Here is a 16,037-nt window from a genome sequence, read left to right on the forward strand (position 1 = left end):
CACACAGAGATAATGAATTATTCATAAATTATACCATACAAACCTAATATAACCTAATATAATGTAATAATATACCTCTAATAATACAATAACAACAATGACACAACTCTTTAACTCTGACTCTCCGACACTCTACTACTACTTCTGGTTCTACTACTCCTGAAACACCCACAAGGTGGCATGTGTTTCGAACCCCCTTTATCTGGAAGCGACACTCAAACCGAACCGATGACGTATTCCACACAAACCGAGGCCTCGTTTGTCATCGGTCACGTGATTTCTACATTCCCAACACAAGCCTCGAATCGACGCTTCATCTGGCACGCCCATTTATGCTCGACACAAGCTCCGAAGCCTCGGTTCAAATGTCCCATCACTCAGGGCCGTCGCCAGAACATATAGAATGGGGGGGCATTCCGTTTCCATAGGGGGGCACACATTTTTATAATCTGAGAAACAGTCATTCGCCAAAATAATAATGTCCCATATTTATTATTAATGAAATAGACTTCTATAATGAAATAAAGTTATATATTACAAAAACACAAGATAGTCGATCCTAATTAGATCAAACTGGTCAAAAACGAAACCCCTTTGCATTATGGCAATATACTTTGCAAACACGAGGCACAAAAGCTTTTCAATTCCTCGAACAGCACAATAATAAAAATGATACATACCAAAATAGCAATAAATAGGCTAGCCTACATCTGTAGCATATTTAAGTGTAACAAAGACTTTTGGGTGTACTCACCATTAAAATAGTTGAAGGCGGCAGGTCTCCGAGTGATAGTCATTAATAAATACGGCCTAATTATGTTTCGAGTTCCGTTTTGTGTAATAATGCGTTATATATTAATTTTCTGATCAGGCGGAGGGTGAACCAACTCCAGGGTATAGAGATGCGATTCCCATTTAAAAACACATTTAAACAGATTTCCTCGAAATAGCTTTAACTTACTTGTCACAGCACAACTTACATATTCCAACATAAACACTGCTGATAAATTATTATTTGTTAATAAAGTGTTTACGTTCACAAACCACTGTTAATTTTAACAGATTACGCACACGGGATTTGGCAGAGAGTGCGCAAAAGGCGCTCTCTTTATAATCAGTAAAAAATCTCGCTCATCTTAGTTCATTGTGATCTCAAGAAGTTCTGTAACAATGAATTAAACTGACTGCATAATTACATAACAATTTACATAATTGTTTGTTAACCAAAATCTGTTGATTTCTGGAACGCAATGACAAGTCAGAGGTAGTTAAACTCGTTTTGAGCGGTGAGTGGATTTTGAGTTGTAGACGCTGGCAAATATTCCCTCATTATAATTCTTTCCTGAAATCAACAGATTGTTTCGTGATTAGCTAGCTTCAATGCTCAACGCTCCAAGAATACGTTGTAAAGTATTGTCGTTCTTCAGAGCGCAAACACAGAGGCGCACTGGATCGTTTGCCAAATATGTTTCGCCAATATGCTAATATTAACTGATCCTAGACTGGTAGTTATGTGCAGTTCCCTCTACAAGCAATCAGAAGCAGCAGCAGCAGCAGGTAGGCAGTGATTTGAGTGAGAAAATAGTCTCAAGTCCATCGCCGGCCCACACACACTCCGCCTAATTTCTATATCATATTTCTGAAGACAATGTGTTATTTAAAGTTACCGTTGTAGAGAGAGTTTTCCTATGAGCTAAATGCTGCTGAAGACATTTCGTTCTGGAATAAGTAAATAGCCAGATTCACAGATAAGGTTTTTGCTCTCAATCGGAAGTTTGCTGGATGACTATTAGGGGGGCACGTTTTGTCATCTGGGGGGGCACTGCCCCCTAATGCCCCCCCTTGGCGACGGGCCTGCCATCACTACCCCCATGACCCTTTGCACAAGGAAGCTGTTTGACATCACAGAATGGGTACAGGAGGTTAGGAGTTCGATTTTACCATTTGTTTTGGTCATGTAACTATACTTTTCAGCTCTGGAAAGATGTAAGTTCTTTTATTTCAAGTACTATCTTACAGGGTTTTTCAATGAGTCCTAAATCTGTTATTTTTGGTTTCTTTGCAGCAGATTCAAATGCCTGCTTTATAATAAACCTAATTCTCTTTCTATGTAGATTTTATATTCATAAATGTAAATTTTCAAATTGTAAACCTATTTTTCTAGTATTCTTTCAAGAGATAAAACATTACTTACTCACAATTTCACTCTCACTTAACAAAAAAGCTCTTAAAACATGTACAGTTTGCACGGCCTACAAACTCTTTACTGTATTTAATGTATAATTTTTATTCATTTGTATGATGCCCTCTTATTTCTTTTTTTTGTTATGGTCTTTTACAGCTTTGAATTATGGTATTGTTACTTTTACTATGGTTCTTTTTTTTCTTTTTTTTTCTGTATATTCTGTTGGTATTATTCTTAATTGTTGTTGTTATATTTGAGTTGTTTGTTCCATAGTGTAAACTAAGTGTTCAACTAAAGCATTTAAAAAAAAAAAAAGAGTTCGATTTTACCTATAAATGTATGTATAGTATTTTTCTATACTGCTGTAATATTTATACGATTATATTTGGTACATTACTATGGTCCAAACGACATTGTACTTCAACAAAAATACTTTATAGCTCTCTTTATCAGTCCATTCAAATGTTTAAAATACTAGACACAATATAAATGGTGCGATAAACCTAAAATAAAGAAATAAACTAACGTTAAACAAAGGGCGCAGCTTGCACAATCTACTCCTCTTTGATTGTCTCGTTAAGATGACGCTGAAGTGCGTTCCAAAAGAAGAGTTTTTTTTTACCCCTACACCCTTCATCACTTCGAATCGCTCTCACTCCGGAGGGTAAGCCCTTTGAAGGGATTAGGGCATAGGGATGAGCCCTTCCGAATGGAACGCAGGGGATGGCTGTTGTTGAAGAACAAGCGGCAACATCCCCCTTTCTCTCGTGAAGCCAATACGGAAGTAACTTAAACTGCGATTCATCGACTGGCCGCTAGGGACAGGCTCCAAAAGAGAGCAGAATCTCATAGAGTCCCATGTTAAATTGGCCAAGTTTATAGCAGAAAAAAACATGTTTACAAGTTGGTTCAAATTGTGGTTTTGGTCTATACTGCTATTTTTGCCCTTCATGACAACTCTGAGGGGGGTGTATTTTTTTATAACTTATCCCTTTAAATTATATTAAGCCTTAAAGTTCTGCGTAAGTGACAGGTAGATGCCGCTGCTGTCTGTGAGCCGTCACTTTACCTCAGCTAATTCCAGACGCTGAATTTGGCATCTCAGCCGTATTTGTGCTCGATTATTTTATACAATTATAAAATATGGCTTGCTGCATAATATTCAAGACTGATGTGTGTCTGTGTAGATGTGCATGCATGCGGAAGAAACAGAACACACGTTGTTGGATCGTGGCATTGGCTGAAAGTTTTGATTGTGAGATTTACTACAATGACAATGGCGGGAGGATATCATAATCCGACAGCACTGCTTGGATATTATAACTAAAACCGCTGCACTATTTTGAAAAATATACTTTGGACACGGGCTCATTTGTTTGTTAGATACGATCGTATACAGTTTTACAACATAAACGCTGCTCAGATTGCATTATTTCTTGAAGAACGATGACAGAGAGCATTCAGAAGAAATGTGACATGTTTTTTTGTTTTGCAATGGACACTCATATTTTACCCAAGTGCCACAGATTGGATTCATCTCGCGATCTCTATTATAAAGGTATGAAGTCCCATTTGATTTTCCATGTTGTTTTTGCACAACCAACACTACTGGTGTTGGAGGATCTATATCTTAAAAAACACTGTAGATTGACAGTAAACCTTTAGAACGTTCTGATGATAAAACTTATCTTCATTAATATTTTAGATCGTATCTAAGATAGATAGATAGCTCCTTTGCTGCTAACATGGTCACGTCGAGCTAGGCGGGCATGGTTTCAGCAACCAGTCATATCAGCTCAAACCACCTCCCCGCCTCTTTGCCCATTTTCAATTATCAGGGAGTGACGTGCGGTGACGCGCAGCTAAGATGGCCGCGGCCTCATTTACGCGTCAAAACTGCTGTTCAGAACTCTATGGGTGATGTCACGGACGCTACGTCCATATTTTTTTACAGTCTATGTTGAAGAACTGAGATGTGTAGATTCCGCCATCGCGTCCGTTATAGAAGATATCGACAGCGCATTAATTAGCAAGTACTCCGTGTATACTTATTCTTTTTACAACACCGGCAAAGATTGTTTACGCTCATCTTCTACTAGTTCCAGCCATAGATTGTAAAAAAAGATGGATGACGCGATGCCGCTTCCATTGTATTGAACTCATAGACTGTAAAAAAATATGGACGTAGTGTCCGTGACGTCACCCATAGATTTCTGAACAGCAGTTTTGACGCGTAAATGAGGCCGCGGCCATCTTAGCTGCGCGTCACCCACGGGCGGACTGGCCATCTGGCATACCACTTTCCCGGTGGGCCGACGGTCGCCGACCACAAAAAAAAAAATTCTCTCGGCCCATGAAAGTGGTAGGCCTAGATCGGCGGCCCAATGCTTTTTCAATTGACACTGGGCTGTTGGCCCAAAACACTTTAGTCAAAAATATCACATAGGATAGTTTTTTTTTTCCTTCTGACAGACGCGGCTCATGAAACATGTAGCTCAGCGGCCCATTGGTTGTTTTCTTGATTGACACTGGACTGGCCCAATCATATCTTTGAACAGCACCATCTATAGGATTTCTGCCTGCACGCAGTTTCGGTGTGATCATTGAGAAGAAACGCAAAGGAGAAAAAACGCTGCCAAATGTGTCAAATTGACACAAATGTTTTCGGCAGTAGCAGCAGGGGCGTAAATCGCGGGGGGGGATAGGACCCCCCCTATCTGAGTGCTGTCCCCTCAAAAAAAATATAATTAATAACCACGCTATTGTGCATAAATTATATAAACTTAAAATAATTATGTAAGTAGTAAAGCAATACAAACGCAAACGGGCGTTTTAAGTTTAGAAACATTTTGAGTCACCCCTCCCTTGCCTCACAGTGGTTTGGTCCACCGCGCACGTCACACTCGCTTGTGTGTAGATTCTGTAGAAGTCCGGCGGCGCCGGCGGGAGAGAACAGTTCTACAGACAGATGAGTTCCAGTAAGTCTGCTGTCAAGGCTATTTTATTCAAAAACATCGGATGAAGTGATTATTTTCTCTTTAATGCTGACGGTGCTGAGTAATTAGTCATAACAACAACAACAAAAAAGATGATAACTGATGATTTTTTCCCGTGAGTCCGCTATTTTAGCGATTATAATGTTACCTAGCTTGTTTACCATAGCTTGTTGAATATAAGTCACCCACACCAACAACAATTAACATTGTGATAAGAATATGTAAACTGTAATAATAGATTTACTGTTGTGTGTTGGGTTATGCTCAGTGTGTATTCATCGTATTTTGGTGACTTGGTTGTAAACAACTTCAAATAAATAAATAAATAAATAAAATAAATTTTATATATATATATATATATATATATATATATATATATATATATATATATATATATATATATATATAATATAAGCGGAAGGACGGGTGGTATTTGTGATCTTATGTGGTGGTGGGCCGGTGTTACAATATATTCGGTTCCTGAAATATTCTGTTCCACTGGGTGGCGCTTACACGAATATTCATGATATCCTGCTATTGTGGGGCGTGTCCTTGAGACAACGCGCAAGTGAATGGAACTGAAAATATTAGCACACGCTCCTCAAATTGCAACGGTTTAATAGATTATTTCGAAAAGGTAATAAAATATACAATGTTAGTCAACAGTTCACATGTTCAAAACAATGCATAGTTTGTGTAATATGATAAATCGTCTAAGCTATTTTGCCTGATTGAGTACAGGACAGGCATTCAGATAAACGGTTGTTATTACGGTTTTTATTATTATTGAGGCTTTAATTTTTTTTTATTTTTTTTTTTTGAATAGTTTGATTAGTCTGCTTTCTTCGTTGTCATTCTGTGACTACAGTACTGCATAGTGTTGACAACTTGAAATAAACCTCAAATGTATCTGTGTCCTAATAAAAATAAGGTATAGACTGGTGTGAATATTCGATGTCAACCTTAATTTCTTGATTATTATTAAATCAATATTGGTGCACATTGAGTTTTTCACTTTCAACTGTTTTCCAGCAAATTACTTAACGTGTAATGTTTGTACAAACAAAAAGATTCAACAACTGAGACATAAACTGAACAAATTTCATAGACGTTCAATGAACATCTGAAAGTCTGATGTGGCACCAGCTATTTTACAGAGCATCTCATCCTCAGCACCAGTTTTGCTAGAACTTGCTGTGAGATGTTCCACTCTTCCATCAAGGCAATTCACATTCTCAAACATGTCTGGTGGGACTTATGGTTTGGCACTGGAAGGACAATCAGCTGTCCTTCTGTCTCCCTGTAGCACTGTCTCAGGTATCTTACAGACATTGCAGTTTATTGCTCCTCTGTTCACATCTGCAGTCTTCATACCTCCTGCAGCAGGACTAAGGCACGTTCACAGGTGATCAGAGACTCTAGGCATCTTTATTCTGGTGTTTTTCAGAGTCAGTAGAAAGGTCTCTTTAGTGTCCTAAGTTATTGTAACTGACCTTGATTGACCTATAGGTGCATGTGCAGTTGAAAAACATGACAAACATTGTTAAAACTAAAGATCTGTAAAGCTTATTTGGATTGTACAAAATTATCTTTAAAATATTATCCTGAAAATTGACTTTTTTTTAATTTTTTATTTTTAGATTTTTTCATTTTTTCTTATTTTTATTTCAATTTTTAAAACAACAAATCTAGTTGTAGCCTTTATAAATATTAATTACATTAAATATTATAACAAGTACAGAAGTAATTACTCTATGAATGTAACTCAAATTGAAATTCAAAACAATGTGTGAAATGAAGCAATGCAAAATGTGAGCTTCTGAGGTAAATATTTAAACAGGGCCTTGACACTTGGGAACATCCAATCTGAAACAGACAGCGACTTTCAAGATGATGAGTATAATGTGGAATCACAAAAGCAAAACAAGACCATATTATGACATTGTTGATAATAACAAGTAGGCTATAACGTCATCTTGTAAAGTAGCTGTCTATTTTTTTCTGTGCATTTGTGCTGCATTACCTCAAAGAAATAAATTATATTATTATCAGAATTATTTTATTTGAATGCTTTTGAAATTGTTTTAAATTAGGCTACATAAGGTTGTTTGAGTATGTGTTATGTTTGACACATTTCAGGGTTTTGTGCTGCAATATCCTGCCTTGTCAAACTTTAAATAAAACGAAACTAAACTATAATTTCCTATCATAATTATAATATTTTAAACAAAAAATAACATTCTTTAAGTAGCTGCTGGCATGAAGACTGTCATCAAAACAAAGCTCCAAAGGTTTATATTTCAAAAGAATATTTTATTAACATTTCGAAATAATCTATTAAACAGCTGCAATTTGAGGAGCGTGTGCTAATATTTTCAGTTCCATTCACTTGCGCGTTGTCTCAAGGACACGCCCACAATAGCATGATATCATGAATATTCGCGTAAGCGCCACCCAGTGGAACAGAATATTTCAGGAACCGAATATATTGTAACACCGGTCTGGGCCAAAATGCCAGGGCCAATTTTTGGTCCCAGTCCATCCCTGGCGTCACCGCACGTCACTCCCGGATAACTGAAAATGGGCAAAGAGGCGGGGAGGTGGTTTGAGCTGATGTGACTGGTTGTTGAAACCACGCCCGCCTAGCTCGACGTGACCATGTTAGCAAGCAAATGAGCTATCTATCTATATACTATCTAAATTATTAATGAAGATAAGTTTTATCATCAGAACGTTCTAAAGGTTTACTGTCAATCTACGGTGTTTTTTTTAAGATATAGATGCTCCAACACCAGTAATTTGTGTTGGGTGTGCAAATAACAACATGGAAAATCAAAATGGGACTTCATACCTTTATAATAGAGATCGCGAGATGAATCCAATCTGTGGCACTTGGGTAAAATATAAATGTCCATTTCAAAACAAAAAACAGTACTTTTTGTCCATGAAATATTGATATATTATCCATTGTTTGCATAACATTTCTTCTGAATGATCTGCTCTCTGTCATCGTTCTTCAAGAAATAATGCAATCTGAGCAGCGTTTATGTTGTAAAACTGTATACGATCGTATCTAACAAACAAATGAGCCCGTGTCCAAAGTATATTTTTTCAAAATAGTGCAAACAGTTTTAGTTATAATATCCAAGCAGTGCTGTCAGAGTTGTATATCCTCCTGGTATTGTCATTGTAGTAAATCTCACAAACAAAACTTTTAGCCAATGCCACGATCCAGCAACGTGTGTTCTGTTTCTTCCGCATGCATGCACATCTACACAGACACACATCAGTCTCGAATATTATGCAGCAAGCCATATTTTATAATTGTATAAAATAATCGAGCACAAATACGGCTGAGATGCCAAATTCAGCGGCTGGAATTAGCTGAGGTAAAGTGACGGCTCACAGACAGCAGCGGCATCTACCTGTCACTCAAGTGACCACGCCCTTAATTATGCAGAACTTTAAGGCTTAATATAATTTAAACGAATGAGTTAGAAAAAAATTCACCCCCCTCACAGTTGTCATGAAGGGCAAAATTAGCAGTATAGACCAAAATCACAATTTGAACCAACTTGTAAACATGTTTTTTTCTGCTGTAAACTTGGCCAATTTAACATGGGACTCAATGAGATTCTGCTCTCTTTTGGAGCCTGTCCCTAGTGGCCAGTCGATGAATCGCAGTTTAAGTCACTTCCGTATTGGCTTCACGAGAGACTGGGGGAGGTTGCCGCTTGATTGAACTGAAGCCATAACGGACACCGATGGGCGCTGACACGTTACGCAAAAACGTCAGTTTGGAACCTGGGCATGCGCAGAAAGAATCGTCAATGGAGCCCGGAGGCGGAGTCGCGGTATCAAACTTCCGCCCAGACGGCTGCGTCATCATTGATGTATTTTAAATAGGCTATATAAATTGTACGTAATTTAAAATTCTACCTATAAAATAATAGGCTATTCTGTTTCTAGAGCAATAATATTTTTGAAACAGCAAATTCAGTAGATAAACTCAATATAATATGCCACTAGAAACAACTCTAAAATGTCAGAAACGGTCCTGCCATTTTAAATAAAAGGTTTAAAACTAACGTTACAGGAGATCGATTGCTGTAGACAGTGCTCTATAATTAATTAGAGTAGGCTATCATTGGTTTTATCCTGCTAATTATTATTTTATACCCATAAAAATAATTAGTAACTGCCAGATAACGATCACCTGCTTTTTTTCCGTCATGGCTAACGTTAGGCATGTTATCTTATTAATTAGCCTATGAAGCCCACATTTAACGTTACTGAGAAAAGCTCAGATATCCGTCAGATCCTGTAGGTCAGTAGTACAGTTACTGCTGAACAGCTCAATTTGTCGGTGTGAAATAACACAGAAACTGAAAATTAATAGTTATTTATTTATCTTCACTCTCCCCTCGAAGCCCCGACAGTCCTCAGACAAGCTGTCAATCAACTGTGAATCACGACGACACAGGCCCCGTTTCTATAGCACCAAATTGCTAGCTAAAATCAAACTTATCACAAAAACGAACAATTGAATATAAATCAGCGTGATAACAACTACCTTAAATGACCAGAACCATCTTTCGGAAAATTTTATTTGAAGCATAATTTATTTTTATGTTTTAACTTAAGTCTCATTCGTCTGCATTGAGCGGGCGGGGTTTATGACCTGTACTGCATCCAGCCTCCAGGGGGCGATCAAAGAGCCCGCAGCTTCACTTTTCAGGACGTATGAGGCACACCCGGTTCCAGCATGTGTGCAGTTGAGTTCTGTTGACAACTATGCGTCGCTCAACATACATCACTTACTCAGCTCTGATTGGTTGTAGGTCTATCCAATTGAGGTCTTTCCTGGATCGGTTGAAATACGCCCCCATAATCAAAGCCCAATGGAGCAGTATCAGACTCATATTCGAACTAGAATTGAGTATGACCACGTCAGGCTATAAATGTATAGTATTGGAAAGAACAATGATTAATAGCTGAATGTTTGTTTAAAATAAAAATGATTACAAATGCATAAAGTGCAGTTGTGTTATCTCCATTATGGATCATTTTTAAAGCATTTTGGTGGATTTTGCTGCATTTTGTCTGAATTTCATGCTATAAATCTTATAAACATTTAAAGCTATTACACTGATGAACCCATGCTGTCGAGTTCTTAACAGTGTTTAAAGCACAGGTAGAAACACAGATGTCTTCAGATTCCCAGTTTATTTACCAAACGTTTTAATATTATATTTCTATAATTCAGTCTAAAACCCCCAGTTTAGATGTTGATGTTTTATTGAAAATAATAAAGTCTAAAGTCACCATTATGGAGGTGTTTGCTTTAGTTCATGACCCTTGATTTTTAACTTTAGTTTTTCTCTGGCTGCTGTAACTGTGTGTTTCTACAGCATATTTATTATAGCAAAAATTGCGAGATTAGTTCATTCTCATTAAGAAGTTTTGTATGAAAGAAACAAAGTCAAATTGATTTAATCTTTAAACAAAAGTTACTGTCACTTGAAACAACTGCAAACAGCTTCCCTGCATCCCAATGTGCATACTATCCACCCTAAATAGTACTGAATATTACTAGTGTCACATACTATTTAGGATGGATAGTATGCACACTGAGACGCAGGCCTTGTCTTGAACATCATCTTTACATCTGTAGACACGCCTCATGTTTGTCTGTTCTGAAGCAGCAGGAAATGAGTCTCGTCAAACACACTTAAAAGAACATTACAAGTAAAAACTACTAGACTGCTGGAGGATCTATATTTCATTTGGAGTTTCAAATAAGGCAAAAACATGTACTTACCGATGGACATCGGTAAGTATTTCAATTGTGATAAAAGCTATTTTCATGAAAGAAAAAAAAATGTCAACTCAACTTGTTTACTTGCTTTCACTTTCATATTGGTCTGTACGGATAAGATTTTGGATCTGTTTATGACACTTTAGGCTTTTTATTTTTTTCTTCAGTTAAACCTTTTTTAAAAAAAGGATATTTTATTTTATCTTAAGGTTTTCGTTTGGGTCCGTGTACGTTTTGATAGTTTGTTTTCCAATTTGAAATGAAATACGCAGAAACTAGAAAACGGTTGTTTCCCGTTTTTTCATTTGTTAAAAAAAACGGAAAAACGAGATTTTTTCGGGTCATGGACAGAAAACGGAAACACGACTTAAAAACTCGTTTTCCACGGCTGCGTTCAGCCCCGACAAAACGTCGCAAAACGTTTTTTAAACGGAAACGGTGAGAAAGCCATTCTTTGTGTTCTTTTTGAAGAATTTTCGGAGCCTGATGAAGTCGGTATAAGTACGTGTTTAATACTGCAAAATACACTCGATGTTACAGTCACTTCCCTTGCCGTCCAGACAGGCCTGGACTGGTAACCTGGCATACCGGGCAAATGCCCGGTGGGCCGACGCACTTGAGGGCGGGGCCGCTATATGATATGATTTTTTTTAATAAACATAAAATTGGCCAACGACCGGCCCATAAAGCAGGGACAGCGGCCCATTGGTTCATTTTCCATACTGACACTGGGCTGGCCCAATCACATCTCTTAACAGACTCCAGCCCGTCCCCTCTGTTTCGCCAGAACATCTGTGGATTAGGAGGATGGAGAAACAAAAGCGCAAGGGGGGGGGGGGGGGGGGGGGGGTGAACATAGAAGAACATGGAGAAAAACAGGTGAACATAGAAGAACATGGAGGAGACCTGTAAGGCAGAGGAGCAGCAGGTGTCTGACAGTGAAGCCAATGAGGGACAGAGTAAGCAGGAGAGTATAATAGAAGCGGTAAGCAGGGTTACATGATTAACAGCGAGGGACTCATGATGCGACGACGACGACGATGATGCTTAAATGAATGAATATTATAAGACAACATAATCGTCGTCGTTATTATAAAGTCAGACTGTCACCTACTGCACTGGTCACTCAGTCAGCTAAAGTCAAATAGCACAGCAAAAGTTGTTTTGCACTGTTTTTTGTAGTTAGCAGTGCCCTTGTAGCTATCAGAGTTCACTTATGCAGTAACGGCCCTTCTCATAGAAAAACCTGAAATGATGCAATTAGATTTTTCAAAAAAAAAAAAAAAAATCAGGTTATTATTATAATGTAATATTACTGATGATGTGTTTATTTCACAACGAGACTATAGGTGTCTATTTATAGCTGTTAGTCGTGATGATGGTCTACTAGATCTCACTTTTCAGCTATAAAAAGTTATGTTTTGTAGCTCTTGTACCCTATTACTCTGGTGTGAACACTTGGTTGTTTATGGCAAGTGAATAACATGAATATCATTTTATTAGGACGTTTTTTGTGAGTAATTTGGTAGTATAGTTTTCTTTTTCATTGTTTTTAATGGGGAGTAATGAGAGGTTAATGTTTGACACTTAAACAGGGGTTTTTGCTCTTTAAAACAAAGTATATTTGTAATTGTAAATTATAGTTTTTCTGCTGTCTGTTTCATTGAAAAAAAAATAAAAAAAATTCTTTATAGAATTATCAGTATTCTACATCCACGTTCTAAGGGTTAACTAGCTTTTATATCATGGAGCACATTGTCCATCTAGAAATCCTACTCTTACTAAGTGTACTTTTAATAACTCTACCAATTAATTGTAATACTCTGGTGGGTGGTGTCCGACCGATTGTGGTGGGCCGGTCTGAGCAAAAATGCCAGGGCCATTTTTTTGTCCCAGTCCAGCCCTGCGTCGAGAATAAAAGAGAACATCCCAATCGAGTGAAGGGATTTGTGGAAACTTCTAATTATTGTGATACAACACTTGCCTTGCAATTCAGGATGAAAAGACAAACATTTCGGGTGAAGCAAGGATAATCCACTTCTTACCGAGACTGTGTTGATCTATATTATTTTTATTGTGAGTAAATGTTCAGCTTATCATTATTGCTGATCACTGTTGTTGTGCTATGATATTGTAATATTTACCATTATATAGGAGTATTGAAGTGTCACTTCACAATACAATAGTAAAATATAGAAGTATAGTATTTTTATGTTACATTAATACCCATTGTGCGAGCTGTCTCTTTAATACCGCGTGGTTTATATACAGGTTGCCGCTGATTGGGCTTACATTTCTGACACACCCACCAAACAAGAGAAAACCCCTGCGTTCCATTCGGAAGGGCTCATCCCTATGCCCTAATCCCTTCAAAGGGCTTACCCTCCGGAGTGAGAGCTTCGAAGGGATGAAGGGTGTAGGGGTCAAAAAACCTCTTCTTTTGGAACGCACTTCTGCGTCATCTTAACGAGACAATCAAAAAGGAGTAAATTGTGCAAGCTGCGCCCTTTGTTTAGCGTTAGTTTATTTATTTATTTATTTTAGGTTTATCGCATGTAGGCTATATTGTGTCTATGTATTTTAAACATTTGAATGGACTGATAAAGGGAGCTGTAAAGTATTTTTGTTGAAGTACAATGTCGTTTTGACCATAATAATGTACCAAATCTAACTCGTATAAATATTACAGTAGTGTAGAAAAATACTATACATACATTTATAGGTAAAATCGAACTTTTTTTTTTTTTTTTTTTTTTTTATTAGAGAATGTGTTACAGAAACATCAACATACAATGTATAACATCACATATGTAACAAATAAAACAAAATTACACTAGAGGGGGCTTAGATAAAATCTATAAAAAAATATTGAAAAGTTTACAAATTTTTAAAGTTTTAACTGCTTTTTGTTTCAAAGAATAACGTATAGAGTCAATATAATGTTCAACTTCTCTCTTAAAAGATATGAAACAGGGTATTTTGCAAGAAAATTTGCATTTATGAATATGGAACTTTGCCATTAAAAGTATAACGTTTTTTATATAAATCTGGTTGTGTTTGTTTTTACAATCCTCCATATGACCAAATACTACGTCCTTCCATAATAATACAAATTGGTTATCAATATTTTTTGCTATAAAATCACAAATATTTTGCCAAAATGGTCTTACCAATGGGCAGTGCCAAAACAGATGAATCACAGTTTCAGGGCAATTGTCACAGAAAGTGCATTTAACATCAATATCATTTTTAAATTTTACAAGGTAATGCTTCACTGGGTAAATCCTATGTATAATTTTGAATGATACCTCTTTGACTTTATTTGTAATTAAGTATTGATTAGGTGTAAGCCAGACCTTTTTCCAAGAAATATCTGTCAATCTATTCCAATAAGAGTAAATATAAGGCAAACATATAATATTTCTTTGAAATAACTCTCTTATAGATCTGTTTTTTGAATTAATAGAAAAACAAATATCACCAACATAAGAGTTAATTATAGTAGATGGGGACCATTGTTGACTGTAAATTCTTTCCTGAGATCTGAACAGCATGCAGACTTTAGAGGATATTGCTCCGAAAACTTTTGCATAGTCCCCTGGTGTTACAGGAATCTTGTAATATGCCAAAAACTCATTATAGGTGAAAAGAAAACCATTTGAATTAAATAACTGATCCACCAATATGATATTATTATCAAACCAATGTTTCATAAAAAGTGATTTGCGCTTATATAAAATGTCCTTATTATTCCATATATAATAATTATGTGGTGAAAAGTTATGTTTGAAAATCAATGACCACGATAAAAAGGCCTGGCGATGAAATTCTGATAGTTTAACTGGTATTTTATCAATATTATAATTACAACTGAGAAGAAAATGTATGCTACCCAGGTTTGAAAGAATATGGGAGGGGATAAAATTCCAAATGGAGTAAGGATTTCTGATGATCTGATTAAGCCATTTAACTTTAAATGTATTATTTAATATTTCAAAATCCAGAACATTTAGGCCTCCATTTTCATATGAATTCATAATAACTTTTTCTTTATATAGTGTATTTTGTTCTTCCCTATAAAGTCAATCAGTACTTTATCAATCTCTCTGCATAATGTTTTATCTAGATGCAAGGCCATTGCTGCATAAGTAAGTGTAGAGACACCCTCAGCCTTTGTAATTAGAACTCTGCCCCTTAAAGAAAGATCTCTTATCAACCATTGATTTAATTTCTTTTTAGTTTTTTGAATAATAGGGTTGAAATTCAGAAAACATCTTCTATGCTGATCTTTAGTAATGATTATTCCTAAATACTGAACTTCATTTTTTAAGGGGATACCAAAATAAGATGTTTCAGAACATTCCTTGATGGCCATAAGCTCACATTTAGCTAGATTCAAGTATACACCAGATGCCCTTGAAAATTCACTGATTAAATCAATAGCTATAGAAATCTGTTTTTCATTTTGAACGAATAGTGTAGTGTCATCGGCTAGTTGAGTTATTTTTATCTCTCTATCAACAATTGTGATACCCTTCATAGAACTTGATTTGATATGAGAGGAAAGAAGCTGACTCACTAATAAAAAGAGATATGGAGAGACAGGACACCCCTGCCTAATTCCTCTTGTAATATCGAATCTAGGAGAAGTACCGTTTGATAACTTAATAGAACAGTTCCCATTTTTATATAAAGTTTTAATAGCTGCAGAAAAGAAAAAACCAAAATCAAATTTCTTAAGCGTGTCAAAGAGGAACTGATGCTCTACTGAGTCGAATGCTTTATAAAAATCTAAGAATATTATAAATCCATTATCACTAATAATTTCTGAATAATCCAAGATGTCTAAAACAAATCTTATATTATTTGTTATATGCCGATTTTTCATGAATCCTGATTGTGATTCATCAATTATGGAATCCAATACTGTTTTTAATCTTTTAGCTAAAATTAGGGCCAGCAATTTATAACCATTGTTTAATAAACAGATAGGGCGCCAATTATCAATATAAAGCTTGTCTTTTTTTGGTTTAGGGAG

This window comes from Megalobrama amblycephala, linkage group LG15, assembly GCF_018812025.1.
Source record: "Megalobrama amblycephala isolate DHTTF-2021 linkage group LG15, ASM1881202v1, whole genome shotgun sequence".
NCBI lineage: Eukaryota > Metazoa > Chordata > Actinopteri > Cypriniformes > Xenocyprididae > Megalobrama > Megalobrama amblycephala.